Below are 16,429 nucleotides of genomic sequence, written 5' to 3'. Positions count from 1 at the left end.
ATTGATATCTTTTGAATCGCTTTTCAAATTAACAAGTAATTTAGATAGGGCTGCAATACTCGAGCGTGGCAGTTTAAGATATCAGAGATACCTTAGACCTAATAGAACAAACTTTTTCACTATTTAGCTCTATATGTAGTGACGCGCGCCTAGGATAGACGATCAGATTAGTAAAAAAAAATCGATAGTCTGAAATACTCGAGCGCGTCAGATTAAGATATTGGGGGTTGATTTTAGTGTTTTAAGACTAAATTTAATTAATCTGACCATAAGTCCTTGACGCCGCCGAGTTATAGGGTCGCGAACTTGTAAAAAAAAAACGTTAACCCGGCATTCTCGAGCGCGATTTTTTTTATTTTTATTTTGAAGAATATAATCTAAAACTTACTAAAAACACAAAATCTGCCGGTTTCCGCATGACCGGAAGTCTGGAGGAGCCATTTCGTCTTCCGAAAAACGCGTTGCAGCATATAAGTCGCGAACTTTACTTTTTCAAAAAAAAAAGTTGAAATAAACAAAAAAGGTAATTTTATTTTACAAAAAAAGGTCTCTTTTCATTTTTGTCCAAAGTTTAATTTTTTTTTACTTGAAGCATCATAAAAACTCAAACTCCCGGTTTTTTGAGTATATCTCGAAAACTGAGGGTGGTAAGAAAAATTGATATGAAATAACGATGATTAAAAAAAAGAAACCCACAAACCTTTTTCGGTCAGATTAAGAGAACCCACCAACATTTTTATCAGATTAAGAAAATATGCTTTCAGGATACCAAGATAAACCTCCCCTATGAAAATCTGACGCGCTCGAGTATTTCAAAAGGACTTTTTTTTTCTGCATTTTCAAAAATTCATCGTAACTTATCGTCATGCCGTAATCGTCAGTTTTTTTAAGGGGAGCTTTCTTGGGGCCTAATTAACACCCCTTCCGAAAATCTGACGCGCTCGAGTAAATTTTTTTTTTGTGCATTTTTGACGAATTTATATGCCTAGCCCCACCACGCAAACCGGCAGGTTAGTATACCGTTGTTATCAGAGGCACTTGGGGCATACGTAGTATGAATATCTGACGCGCTCGAGAATGCCCAAGTAACTGTTTTTTTTTTACATTTTTGAAAATCCGTACACGCCAAACCCACCGCTAAAATGGTTTTTACCATAGAAGCTTTTCTTTTCGAAATTATTTTCTCTTTCGATTTTGATAAGTCTCGACGACGCCGTTGAATTACGCCATTTAGCTACCTCGCCTCCCTATCTATTAGTATCGAGTCGAAATATACTTAAAGCGTTAATTTTTTTATACATTGAAATATTTGAGGAATTAGGTATTTGTTTGACAATTTTTACCTAATATAATATCTACCTGATATTTAGTATGTTTTTTTAGTAATAATTCAGCCCTAGATAATTTTAAATTACTAATTTTAAGTTATTCAGTCATAGTATTTTCAGCTATCTCAATCATAATAATATTATGGAATTAGGGCGTAGGGATGTGACGACCCCATCGCCCACGGTTGGAATATCTATTGTCTACGTGACAATAGATATTCCACCCGTGCAATCAGTCAACCCGCAGGACACCTTGTGGCGGGGTGTCGGGGAGTAGCGACCCCGCGGGAACCGAGTGCTCCCGGGGGAGGCCCCTGTCTTCATCTCCGGCTTGCCTTCACCGGCCGGTCGGAGTGAAGCCTGACGAGGACAGGACCCCCACCTCTGGCTTGCCTTAACCGGCCGGCCAGAGTGGAGTCGCGAGAGCTTTTAGCTCGAAGGGTGGATGCGAAGCGTAAGTGGCGAGTGGGCACGTGATGCTGGACCCTCAGGGAGCGCGTGATCGTCGTTTAAAGTCCAGGGACGCCTCTCCACCCTTAGCTGCTCACAATATGTTGCCCCCTTGTCGCACTATTGCAGCGACTTATTTCGGGGGCCCATACAGTGAGAGGGCGAGTCACCACCTGCCAACATATTTTTACTTTCTTTTAGTAGAAAGGCAGGTGCCATAGTTTTCCATAGTCCCCAACACCAGTCCATTTAGCATTACAATCCATAGCCCAATTATTAAATTTCCATACCCTGCAATAGTCCTACATCGGCCGCGGACTGCCTAGGGCTGTATCTCTATAGTGCAGTCATGGGCAGGCTGCGGCTGGTGTCCCACAACACATTAAAAGTCTCGAAAGGGCCTCTGCGTGTTGGATCCGTGTCCCCACGTAAGCCTTCCAAAGATCCGGGTACCGTCCTTCTGGTGGTACCCGAGTATTATGGAGAAGAGAAACATAATATTATGGAATTAAACAAAATAAAAAAAATAGCTTACATTTTCTTCCGAGAAAATATATCGATTTATATTAGTTGTCTTTGTCCTTATACTTATTAAATTCAATATAGCTAATAATTTACTATTTCCTGTTACTGTATTAGAAGTGTCACCCTCAGTAATTAAATTGTACTGGGTACAATATTGATCCCAAGAAGCAATTTCAATCTCAAACTCAAACATTTATTTATTCAATTAGACTTCTTTTAGAAGCACTTTCGAATATTACATATTTTTAACATTTACCACCGATTCGAAAAGCAATATCAATGGAGAAGTACGGCAAGAAACTTCATAGTTGCTTATAATGTCATTCTATATAAATCTATACAAGTTTGTGATACAAGTTAATCGTCCCAGCTCCGCCCGCGTCGATGTTTTTGGGAGTTTTTAATATTTGTATCAAAATTAAGGAAGAGATAAATAAAACGGATTAAAATCGTTAGAAACCGTTCGGCTGTTCTTGACTTACTAGTTTTTTGCCGCTGTTTATTGTTTACTTTACCTTTACAAGCTACGAAACGTTTACACGTTACGTTTTTTTAACGTTACGTTACGTTACGTCTGTTTGTCCGTCGTAATCTTTGGAACAGTTGAACCGATTTTAGATATAAAATTTTGAGTTACGCACGTTCGGCAAATTAGAAATAGGTAGTAAGTATTAAAAATTCGCATTAAATAAGCAAAAGCGACTGAAAAGCTAACTTTGTATTTATGTAGTATAGATATTATTTAGGTATGAAGGTATATTATGCAATTGATATTAATATGCCTCGGGGTGGTTTACCACAAAATACAGCTCAATCAATTTGGTAAAATATTGCACGCCTAGGTAGGTAGATAACTAGATATCTATATTACCTATAGTCTGATTTCGTTAACAAAAAAATCACTAGGAATAATTGGTTCAAAACTTCAAAACGTAACACTAAAAAACTGGTACCTACGACAAATAGGTAACTAACTCAAAAACAGCACTGAATGTTATGAAATGATAAAAATGACTTACCTACCTAATACCTTGTAGGTATTCACCTACAAATTCTATCAAACCTTTGTTACGATTCGAACTTGCCAAAGAAATATAAAAACACAAATACTTGAAAAACTGGACCGTCCAGCAACATGACCAATTGGTGTAAAAATAAAAATAAATACCTACTTACGTAAAACATAATGTTACTTGCTAGTGGGTATGTAGAATAAAAATTAAAAAAACATCACCTTCATATTTATATTTAAAATCTGCATTCCAATTTCAAACACCGGCTCATAGATTTCATGACATCAAATCCAGCCAGTTACACAAACTTTTTTCGACTACCTACCTACCTACTTAAAAAAAATAATAAAAAAATGCTTGAACAAATAACCATTAGGTATTATATTATTATTAATAAAATTTTCAATGCGGGTCCTCAGTTATATTATGATTAAAGAGTTTAATTATACGTTGCATTAATTGGGACTGTAATGTTTATACGACTTTTCATGTGGAGTACGCCGCAGCAGATAAGGACGCCCATTCACGCATCGACGGACGTTGATTGATTGGTTTATTTAGTCGTCGGTCTTGCGGTTTATGTAAATGTTAGCTGAGCTTTGTGTATTGTAGTGATACAAATAACATTCCTTATAAAAAAAAACATCGAATTTTGCAATGTTTTCACTTTTCATAAATTCAATCGTCAATCAATCAATATAGGTAATCGTGCTAAAATTAGTACCTTTCTAATACGTGTGAATATTCATAATTAATTTTAAATTTATTTTAAAATCATTCTAAACAGATCGTTAATAATTAATAATTACTTATGTACTTGCGTAAAAAATAAAAATTCTAATGTTATTTATTTCCAAACGTACATTTAGGCTATGTTGTCATGTTAAAACCAAAAATCTATTTTTATAATTATTAATAACTCAGGCCCCGGAACCACAGACACAATAGAAAATCTATTGTGTCTGGGACCGATCGGGATCGGGCCGCTTGGGGCTCAATGGGTTAAAGCAATGGCAGCCTAGACATAAATCGTTTAAATTTTATAAATTGGGTAGAAGCACTCAGTATGATTAAAATATCACGCTCACAATATAAATACTAACATCTTATTTAGAACTTATTATTTTCATTAAAAAATATCGTGAGTGGTGTGTTTTACTTCGTCCCTTCCACCCCATACCTCATCCCTTGATCTCGATGCTTGGCGCATGTCGCTTTCGTTTCGTTCGCTTTCCGTTCAGTTTCGTGGTAGCGTTCACGGAGGATGTACGTGTATTTGTAATCGTAAGCGAGCGAAGATCGAAACGTTCGATTTTTGAAATTTCAGTTACGCGTGTGTTTTGTTTCTAAAATGTAATTAAAATTTATATAAGTGATTGAAATTATTATGTTAATTATGTGTTTTGTGATAACGTGATTTGGATTTTGGAATAAATATTATACTTAATTTATTTAAACGGTAAGTTGTTTTCGTAGTTTTTGTTTTATTTTGTTACTCTCGCTTTTATTAAATCTTAATAGGGACAAATATTATTAAATCTTTAAAATAAGTTCAACATATTGGCTAAGTTTTGTTTCCCACATTTTAAAATTAAAAAAAATTTGTCAAAATACAATTCATTCATAAATACAGTTCATTAGTTCTATTCAAATTATTATTTTTTGAGATTACATACACGGGCATCTATCTGTGTAGGTACCTATTAAAAGTTTTAATACGGGGGTTAATAAGGGAGGGGAGGGGTAGGTAATTTTGGAACGTTGCGTTCTTAATAATTTACCTATTCAGGATTAGGAATGATTATAAATTTACCTTTTAAGTTTTACATACAATTTTACAGTTATAATTATTATTAATTAGGACATTTCTATGTATAAATGAGTAGGTTATGACACGCTATTTTACCCGAAATATAAACTATTTCGGTAACTAGTTATAAATTAGGTATACTAACCATACCTACCTAGTGTCCTTTTGAAAATGGCGGCATTCCGTTCGGAATAGTTTACCTACTGGCTACTTGTGCAAATTATTTGCATCTTTCTTTCACAAAAATATTACATATGTGGATATTTTATTACCTTTAATAAATCTATATCATCATAACGGCACACGACATTAAAGAGCTTTCCTATATTTTGTGCTTTTAAAGTAAATTAGGTAGGTAGGTAGGTACATAATATCTCTGACTAATAAAATAAATGTGTGAGATAGGTAGGTACCTAATATGTTGACAATACCTAGATGCTAAAACGAAAATAAACTAGGAATAAGTTCTGTTCATTGTTTTTCCATTATAAAAGCACTTTATTAATTTAAAGCACCTTCACCTTCCACCTATGGCTTTAGAGAACCGCGATTCGCAAATATTACCATACAGTGTTAGCAACCTGAAGCGAACCGATTATTGTACCAGGGGCGTAAAATTATCGTAAATTTAGCATATTTGGATATAAATTATTGTGTTTTTAGGATAAAGTCAATTATAAATAAATAAATCATATAAATTGTAATATTGATAGGTATGCAAGTTCTCTACAGTTAATCTTTTTTAAACTACTGCTGTCAAATCAACAGGACACTGAAACCCATTGGGTAAATACCCAAAATTTCACTGTTCCCATGAAAGTTCGATATGAAACACGTCAAAATATCATATTTGTATGGGTGAAATAATATAAATTCGAGAATTTTGCATGATAGAAATTATCGCACGATAATACTATGCTATCGTACATCGTACGTAGGCACAAAATTATCGTGTTTGTACAATAATTATTGTACGGTTCCGAACACTGTTACCATACATTTTTACATTATTTACTAATATTATAAAGCTGAAGAGTTTGTTTGTTTGTTTGAACGCGCTAATCTCGGGGAACTACCTAGGTACCTACTCGTCCGATTTGAAAAATTATTTCGGTGTTAGATACCTAGCTCATTTATCGAGGAAGGCTCAAGGCTATAGGTTATATTAGGTATATCATCACACTATGACCTACAGGAGTGGAGCCACGGGGGTGAAACCGCGCGGAGCAGCTAACTAGTAAATTATAAAATACATTCCTTAATCCTAAAATACATCTAATAAGCAAACCAAACCATTTTGTAAACAAAACCAAACTGCATATTCAAACCTAGACCTAGTTTTCTTTAAAAAGCTTTTACCAGAAGAAAACTGATTAAAAAATATTTTTTTACCAATAGGTATGCGTTATATTCGCCATTATTTAAGTCCTCTTGCCGTGAAAGATAATGTCCATATTCCTCATAGGTAGCAGGGATGTAACGGAGGTAGTTTTATCGGAACCGAAATCGGAATCGGAGTTTTCAAATTTGGTTTATCGGAATCGGAATCGAAATCGGAATCGAAATCGGAGGCAGGGTCAGTTTGTTTAAGGACAAATAAAACATGATTTATAGTCAATTCTTTTCATTTTTATTTTTTATTATAAAATAAAAAACAACTGTGAAAAAAAATTGGCATAATTCCAAATGAACAAAAGATAAAATTAATGAATTTAAAGTTTAATTAAAATTAAAACCCAAAGTAGCGTGTTACATTTGGTGACATTACAATAAATGAACAATAGCTAAAGCAAATTAAATCAAAATGGACTCCAAAAGTAATGTATTGTACTTTATGAACAAAAGCTTTGATGCTTTGTCCCCATCCAATCTATTTCTTAAAGAGTCGTAAATTAGGCCAGCACTACTAAAAAGATGTTCGCTAGCTACCGAGCCCGGTGGACATGACAAATATTGCCGGGCAATTGATTGTAGGGGCTGGAATTTTGTACAACTGGACTTAGGTTTCATTATCCCACACAAAAACAGATCACTTTCATTGATAATAAGCCGCAAAAATCAAAACAATTATCTATAACCTATAAACGTGTCTTGGGCGTAACAAATAATAACAAGTGAAAAAATAATTGATGATAGAGTGCACGTAGTGGGGGTCGGGGGATTCCCCGCGCGACATGTATGAACCTGTTCGGCACAGGCCGTCGCGCGCCGCCCGCTTTGTTTCGTTCGACCTCCGATTAACATCCGATACAAAAGTATCGGAACCGAAGTCGGAACCGAAAGTGTAATAATAATCGGAAGTTCCGACTTAACGGAACCGGAATCGAAGCTCCGTTACATCTCTGATAGGTAGGAAAAAACCGCATCAAAATCCTTTTTAAGCATACACGGCAGACAGACGAACAGACAGCTGCGACAGCGATTTGCTTTATACCTACTAGGTACCTAACTCGGTACCAATATTATAGTGAAGTTCTTGTTCCAGAAACATTGCATGCTAACAAATTAACCAATATAATATTATGTACATTGACTACCTACCCGCTACAAATTCCACGAACAATCAAACCTATGTTTTATAATTTTAATACCTAACTTTCAGTACCTATTCGTTCTAAGTTTTTATAAACATTATTGATGTTATTTTTAACCGACTTCAAAAAAAGGAGGAGGTTATCAATTCGGCCGGTATGTTTTTTTTTATGTATGTACACCGATTACTCCGAGGTTTCTGAACCGATTTACGTGATTCTTTTTTTGTTCGATGCGGGATGGTGTCGAATTGGTCCCATACAAATTTTATTCGGATAGGTCCAGTAGTTTTTATTTTATGAGCATTTTTGTTTGTATTTGTAAATGTTGCAAGTTCAAGTTTGAAGTCGGTTGTTTTTAAAGCAGTTATCACTTGTATTGACTATAGTCACAGCTATAGTTGCGAATCTATTTTCGTTACCTAGGTAGGTACCTTTCTAGCCAAATATGCATTAGTACCTATTTCACTTTGAAGTTTGATGGTGATGATTTGACTTTTGAGTTAAGGTATTACCTAGGTATTAAGTCCTTAGTCTAAAAATGGCTAGGATATTTCTATCAATGATGGCTTAGTAATTTAACTTCGTCTGTAGTTTCAACAATTTCTATCCAAAAGAAAGCTTTGACGCATTTCTATGATAATTATTAAGGGTTTATATATATATATAAAACCTTTTTACGCACTGATTCCTGTATTAAGTGAAAAATTGAATATCAAATTGAAAGCTCATTATTCTACTCGGCTCTGGAATATTAAGGCGCGGAATAGAGTAAAACCCAGCTCTAGCCGTTTTTTGTACTGTTTTCTGGAGCTAGGGTAATTGCGCCTGTTCGCGTCCACTTAGTGCAGTTGGAAAGTTTGAAGGAGAAAATAAAAATGTTCCAGAACAAATTTCTACGCAAAATTTATGTAACGTGTTCATTACATAGTCTATTTTAAGATTTACTTCCAATTGTGTTGGAAATATCATGTGGTTTTTATTTATCTAGAAAAATATCAGAATTAGGCGTTTTACCCAGTTCGCGTCCAAAAATTCCAGTTTGCGTCCACACGTGGACCAGTTCGCGTCCACCAGCTTAGAAAAGGAATTTAGAGTGTATTGGGTGATATTTTATCAGATATATGCAAATAAAAAATAGATTTTAAATAAATTATTTATTTACGAATATAGTTATTTAATAAAAACTGGCCAAATGTGAGTGGGACTCGCACACCGAGGGTTCCGTATTAACCTGTTTTTTTTTCATTTGTTTTAACTGTAAATGATTATTTTTTCAATGTTTCCCTTATTTGTGCTATAAGTCGTTGCTTCGTACCAAACTTCAAGTGTCTGTGTTCACGAAAAGTACCCTGTAGGTTTTGGTTCCCTTGCGAATGTCGAAATTTGGCTGTATCTTTTGATTGCTTTGACTCAAAAGTTTGATTTTTCACTACTTCAAGGGACCGTAGACTTGAGTATTTAATATAAATTTCAGCTTTATACCTCCACGCGTTACTGAGAAAAAGGTTCTTGACAGAAAGACAGACTGGACATACAGACGGACGGATATCAAAGTGATCCTACAAGGATTCCGGTTTTTCCTTTAGAGGTTCGAAACCCTAAAATCAACATTACAGTGAATTATATTATTAATATAATTCACTGTAAGGAAACTGGAAAAACTTATTAATATTTATCTTCTCATCAATAATAGAACTAAAAATTAACAAATAACAAAGTTACGTTATGTAAATAAATAATAATCAGTTCTATTGAGATTACCTACCTACCCTCTTTTTTTAGTTTCTAATGAATTAAATTTATTTTCTTAACCATAGACTTATTGACTCTCATTCTCAAAGATACTAGTCTCATTCTTGGAATACCCATTTCAAAATGAAAAAAATAGCACAAAAAGCTAATTTAAATGAAAATTGAAATTATCAACTTGTAGTCTTAGTCAAAAATTTACAATCTATTTTAAATTACATATTTTAACAAACAATTCATTGATACGTAATGTAAAACAATGTGGACGCAATATGTTCTATTGTTATGCACTATAGGTATAGTTTGCGCCCACCGTGGACGCAAAATGGAAGTTGTACAAATTCGGTGTTGTAGTTCGCGTCCACCTTATTTTAGCTATTAACTGTAAAAGAAATAAGCTGATTTATAATCCATACTATTCCATGTTTTGTTAGCAAAGTAAAGAAACAGTTACATATTCAAAAATTCACATTTAACAATAAGATACTTACCGTCAAACGCGACGCTGCGCACTATTTTTTTCTCAAAATCCCGCGCGTTTTAGTTCTCTCGAAAATTAAATAATTTTTTTTAATAGGATAGGTGGTGCGCAGGCGTATTTTGAATATATATGCATGTCTCTTATACATTGAGGTATTATCGGAAATTTTTCTTCTTACAATTTTACTTAAAGTATACTTATTTTCGTGAATTTTCTAAAAGATATCCGCAAAATGGACGCGAATAGGCATGTGGACGCGAACAGGCGCAATGACCCTATCTCCTTCTTATCCAAAAGATATATCAACTAAATAAAAATACATTAAATTTCTACATATTCTTGGCTCAAAAATGGTAAAAGTATTTTGTTATTTTATTGACTTAAAGTTTAATTAATCTCCTCCCAAAGAAATCCCAGAAATTAGAAATAATTATGTTTACCGTGTATCTCCTCTTAAACTAATGATTCTTTTGATTTGGTATTTACACTATTGGATAGGCAATTTCATTACGAAAATTATGGTAAAAATTTTTTTTTGATAAGACCTATACTAGATTTTATAAACATTTTACTCAAAATTTTGGGCGTATTCGCAACTATATCTCTTGCGCTTGTATGGAAGGTTCAGTCGGCCGCTAGGTCTCGAGGGTGAAGCTTGTGTCGTTTGTCGCCGTGAGCGTCACATGACAATCACGTGACCCATGTTTATTCGAATAGTACGAATATCAAACAATGAGCGAGGAATAGACGCTACTACTATTAATTTATAGTGAGATTTTAGAAATCATCAATAATATAATAACTGGTCAATGAGCTTTAGTTATTATAATATATTAAAGTGAAACTTTTATTACATCGTCTCAAACTTTTTGGTCTGTGTAGCGCATGTCGCGTGGCGCACGATATGTACGATAATTATCGTACAAATACGATAATTTTTAGTTAAATGTCTATAGTGTGAAAAAAGTTTCACTTTTACCGTGGTTTCATAAAACCACACAACATTTTTTTTATATAATTATGATATTTAGTTTTTAAAACATTCAAATGCTTTATAAATATAATTTTTTAATAATCGAAAATATTTTATAAAAATTATTATAAATTTATTAATTTATGCAATAAATCACATTTTACTTTTTAAGTTTTTAGTGAATAAGTATTAGGATTAGACAAACAACATTTGAAGTTTTAAGTATGTATACTACTTTTTGTCATGGGTGTCATTTTCATGGTTTTTGCGGTGGCTAAATTACCCAATATGAGGTCAAAACTAAAATCCAAGATGGCGCCGAGAAAAATTTTACATCTTTTTGTCATGGGTGTTATTTCCATGGTTTTTGGGGTACCTATTAACCAATATGAGGTCAACATTAAAATTCAAGATGGCGCCGACGATAATTTTACATCTCTTTGTCATGGGTGTCATTTTCATGGTTTTTGGGGTAGGTATAAACCAATATGAGGTCAGAACTAAAATTCAAGATGGCGCCGACGAAAATTTTACATATTTTTGTCATGGGTGTCATTTTCATGGTTTTTGGGGTACCTATTAACCAATATGAGGTCAAAACTAAAATCCAAGATGGCGCCGAGAAAAATTTTACATCTTTTTGTCATGGGTGTCATTTTCATGGTTTTTGGGGTACCTATTAACCAATATGAGGTCAAAATTAAAATTCAAGATGGCGCCGACGAAAATTTTACATCTTTTTGTCATGGGTGTCATTTTCATGGTTTTCGGGGTAGGTATAAACCAATATGAGGTCAAAACTAAAATTCAAGATGGCGCCGATGAAAATTTTACATATTTTTGTCATGGGAGTCATTTTCATGGTTTTTGGGTTAGCTATTAAGTTATTAACCAATATGAGGTCAAAACTAAAATCCAACGACGAAAATTTTACATCTTTTTGCTATGGGTGTCATTTTCATTGTTTTTGTGGTAGCTTATATGAGGTCAAATCTAAAATACTACAAGGCGCTGACAAAATTTTGATATTTTTTCGAAATGGATGTCATTTATGTGGTTTTTCTTACAATCGTTTACATAATATTAATCGAACAGAATTCAAATTCTGTAGTTTAGGTGTAGCTTTTTGAAGTGAAAGTTCTATAGGCGCGTTGAGAGTAAAATTTCAAGGTCGCGTCATGGTAATACCGTCACGTCATGGAGTAAGGTGGCGATTTTCGTATCTATAAATCTTACCAAAGAAGTTTCACTTCTGACATGTGTTCTCGGCTCACGCGCTCTTTTTTATTTTATTCTCTTCGTTTTAGTATATTAGATGAACTCTATTTTAAACAATTAACAAAGTTGAGCGAATACAGTGAAAAAGCGAATATCTGTCGGAATATTGACACAGAGTTTCGTTTTACATTACATTTCTAAATATGTATTTCAATAATCAATGCTCTTTTAAATTGATTTCTCCCGTAATATATAGGATTCGACTAGATAGCAAATTTGAGTATTTACGCCGTGGCTCAAATAATATCACAAAATTCGCTTTCGTGATAGATCTTGTTTTTGATACATAAAACAAGGCCTTTGAAGCGAAATTTTCTCCTTTAAAGTAAACTAAAACAAAATAACAAATACAATCTATATAGTCGAATTCTTGAAAATGACACCCATGACGAAAAGATGTAAAATTTTCATCGGCGCTATCTTACATTTTAATTTTGACCTCATATTGGTTAATAGCTACCCCAAAAACCATGAAAATGACACCCATGACAAAAAGATGTAAAATTTTCGTCGGCGCCATCTTGAATTTTAATTTTGACCTCATATTGGTTTATACCTACCCCCAAAACCATGAAAATGACACCCATGACAAAAGGATGTAAAATTTTCGTCGGCGCCATCTTGAATTTTAATTTTGACCTCATATTGGTTTATACCTACCCCCAAAACCATGAAAATGACACCCATGACAAAAGGATGTAAAATTTTCGTCGGCGCCATCTTGAATTTTAATTTTGACCACATATTGGTAAATAGGTACCCCAAAAACCATGAAAATGACACCCATGACGAAAAGATGTAAAATTTTCGTCGGCGCCATCTTGAATTTTAATTTTGACCTCATATTGGTTTATACCTACCCCAAAAACCAAGAAAATGAGACCCATGACAAAAAGATGTAAAATTTTCGTCGACGCCATCTTGAATTTTAGTTTTGACCTCATATTGGCTAAAACCTATCCCAAAAACCATGAAAATGACACCCATGACAAAAAGGTGTAAATTATCGTCGGCGCAATCTTGAATTTTAATTTTGACCTCATATTGGTTAATAGGTACCCCAAAAACCATGAAAATGACACCAATGACAAAAAGTTATTTCAACTAGAAACCATTTGGCGACAGTTTTTGGATAACATTTGAATGGGATTATCTAGTTTAAAAGAAATATAAAAATATCACCGAATGATGATCATTACAGAGTACCATCAATTTTGATTCATTTTAAAAATTTAATATAAAATTCATCCATATGACTATAATTTAACTCTGAATTGGTAAAGACCAAAATTATGTGTTAGCACCATTATAATGTTTTTCTATAAAAAAATATTTTAAATGCCATGTCTGTTACTTCTGAGCTCTGTGAATTTTACTTGTATTTGAAACAGTTCACGCGGATGCGCGTTAGGTGGCGCAAGAATTATTTGCGAAGTATTGTAGAAGCGGCGGATAGCTGTGGTTCGGGAAAGAAGTGTGAATGCTCAAGGTCACTCGCTCAGGGAACGACCTTAACACGGAAAATATAATTATTAACACGCAGACTTTTGTGTGACGTCAGAGGGTGGATTTTGACCTACCCTAAATTTTGCGTGATGCCTAAAATACAGTTTTATAATATTATTTGGAGCGTTATGCTTATTAAAAGTTTTGAGTTAATTTGGACTTGAAATTGATTGGTAAAATCAGAAGATAAATAATTTTTATTTCACTTAACTTATCCATTCTGAAACAGAAATATAAAACACACATAGTATGTATCATACATACTATGTGTATGCAAATACCTACTTACAGTTTATTTTTTATTCTGAAAAATGAAGTAATTAAAAATTAAAATGTGTCGTAGCTACAAACAATTCTTCCACTTCCTAACTGAACTTTCTATTTATTTTTCTGTATTCCAAGTAAAAAAAAAACACTACTTACTTACAAAATATGAAGAGACAGACGGCAATCTATAAAATTGCACATCCAATAACAATCATAGCTTTAAAAACTACCTACTACCTAACTACAGATAATATATTAGTCATAGACAAAGTGCCACCCAAAAACAAATTGAAGACAATAACCGAGATACCATAAAGCAATTAAAGCGCTTCAATAAAAATGAATAATGTTACAACTTACATACGCCACACTTATTGTAACTGACCATAAAGTTGCGGCTGATTTACGAGATCGGCGTTATACCTACCGCGCTTTATAGCACGTTTGAGTTTATGCTCTATGGTTGTGTAGGTGTTATGGGGTCACAATGGACAAAGCCTATTAGTATGTTAAAGGAGACATGCAAAGTTTTAAGGAAACTTGATTCTACTTTTTCGTTATTCGTATGGGATGGGTATTTTTTGATTTGATTTGACGCGCTTTAAAACATTGAAAAATAAATTGAAATCATTGTATTCAAATCGCGATACAAAATATACAGTATTAACAATTATTCTGACTTTTGTTATTTGTATGGTCACGGCCGGGCCGATGTTACATTATTATTTCGTCTTAAATATTTGAAAGATTGAATTAAAGTTTAATTTATGAATGAATCATTTAATTCCGATAAGAACTCTAATAGGTATTTCTAAATGGGTAATTGGCGTTTGCCAATTTTTTAATTCTAATGCTTCTACTTTTAGCTTAGTAACTAAAGCGGTAAGTAACAGAGGAAATGTTAATTATTAAATGTTAATATTATGTAAATTAAGTGACAAAGAAAGGACTGGATTAAAATTACGAGAACCGGGCTTCAAGTTTTATTGGAGAAACACTTGACCCAGCGATTCTGTTGAATCGAACTTTGAAGTTGTTTATGATGAGTATACCTAGTTATAAAATATCTTACGGATATAAATAGTAAAAGCTTTTCAATATTGATTCAATCGTTCTGTATCTGTAGGGCAAATGCTTTGTACAGAGTTTAAATAACTACTTAATTGCAAAATATTTTGTACAGAGTTTAAATACTTCTACTTAATAATTGCAAAATATTTTGTCAGTTCAATAAGTACCTACGATCTCTCTACGAGAAACATTTGAAAAATGCAAAAAGTTCTTCTCTTATCGTAGTCTATAAATCGATGTCTGAGTAGCAAAAATAATTGATGTATAATCGAAAATCCATTTTTAAATTAATAAATAAAAACATATCTTACCTTAGGATGTCATTAAAAAAACTTCTGTGAAAACCGGGCGACACTAAGTTCACAACTAGTTTAATCATAGATAAACTATAAAATGTCACAGATAAGCCAACCTAATCTTTATAGCTTCCCATCAGATTCTTTTTAAATCACGTAATTGGCATTATTTATTTATATGCCTACGCTTCGATATTGTACAGATGTACTGACCGACTTTCTGATGTATTTGTGAGATATTTTTAACCAGAATTAACTGTTAGAACTGACGTTGATGTTACAAAATGTATTAGTTTCTCAGTATCGTTTCTGTTATTTACTACTTTTTAGTTTATGAATTGTTTACGGGGTCATCGAGATTCCGCGAGTCTTCAGTAATAAAAATGGCATAATAAGAGTATGCTAAAATAAAGTAAACGCTAAACTGAAGTTAAAAATTTTTAATTAATAATAGGTAAGTTACCTAAATAACTAAGATTCTACCGTTATTCGATTTCGATTAAATAGGTAAGAAATCAAATCGAATCTTCCGCAAGCTACGTCTCCATATACCTACGGAGACGCTAAATAGTTATACGTAATTTGTTTTTGTTCTGAAAGTTAATTCTAGTGACAACACAAAATAAATAGCCAAATTATATCCTTTAATATTCTAGCAACGTAACTGCATAACCTAGTAGCAAATCGCTGCAAGTTATATTGTCATCTAGTTGAGAAAATCTCATTCTCTGAGAAGATTAAATTACGGTCCAAGTTTAGAATTTCGTTAAGAGATTACGTATTAACGATACGCCGTTCGAAACGGTTCAAACGTTCCCGGATTAAGGGCTAATCAAATATTTGGGGATTATTAACTGATTAATGAATGTTTTCTTGTTTCCTTATAGGATTCATTTTGGAAGTGTTTGTTTTAACAAACGGTAAGAATGCAATGATAAATTAATGTCGGTGCCCTACACAGTTGTAACAGGCATTTATGCAGATAATTGTTAATCTTGCTTCTACTGTTCTCTCATAAAGGACTTATCTATGATTATAGAGTAAGTAAAGTTAAACTGAACTTCAAATTCATGAAAATATTCTATCAATATGGTGTTTATCAATATTGCATTGTTTAATGAATGTACACAATTAAAACAAACAAACCA

At 33.3% G+C, this 16,429-nt stretch overlaps 1 protein-coding gene across 1 annotated transcript in view; it reads left to right on the top strand.

Annotated features, from left to right (window-relative positions):
• The first annotated feature begins 4,549 nt into the window (after window positions 1–4,549).
• LOC123703646 (nephrin-like) overlaps window positions 4,550–16,429 on the top strand; it is a 78,382-nt gene continuing 66,502 nt past the window's right edge. The window contains exon 1 of the mRNA XM_045651724.1: window positions 4,550–4,775. The gene's annotated coding sequence lies outside the window, so the exon portion shown is untranslated. The remainder of the gene's footprint in view (window positions 4,776–16,429) is intronic.

This window comes from Colias croceus, chromosome 27 (genome assembly GCF_905220415.1).
Source record: "Colias croceus chromosome 27, ilColCroc2.1".
NCBI classification, from domain to species: domain Eukaryota; kingdom Metazoa; phylum Arthropoda; class Insecta; order Lepidoptera; family Pieridae; genus Colias; species Colias croceus.
This window is presented reverse-complemented; position numbering and strand designations above follow the sequence as displayed.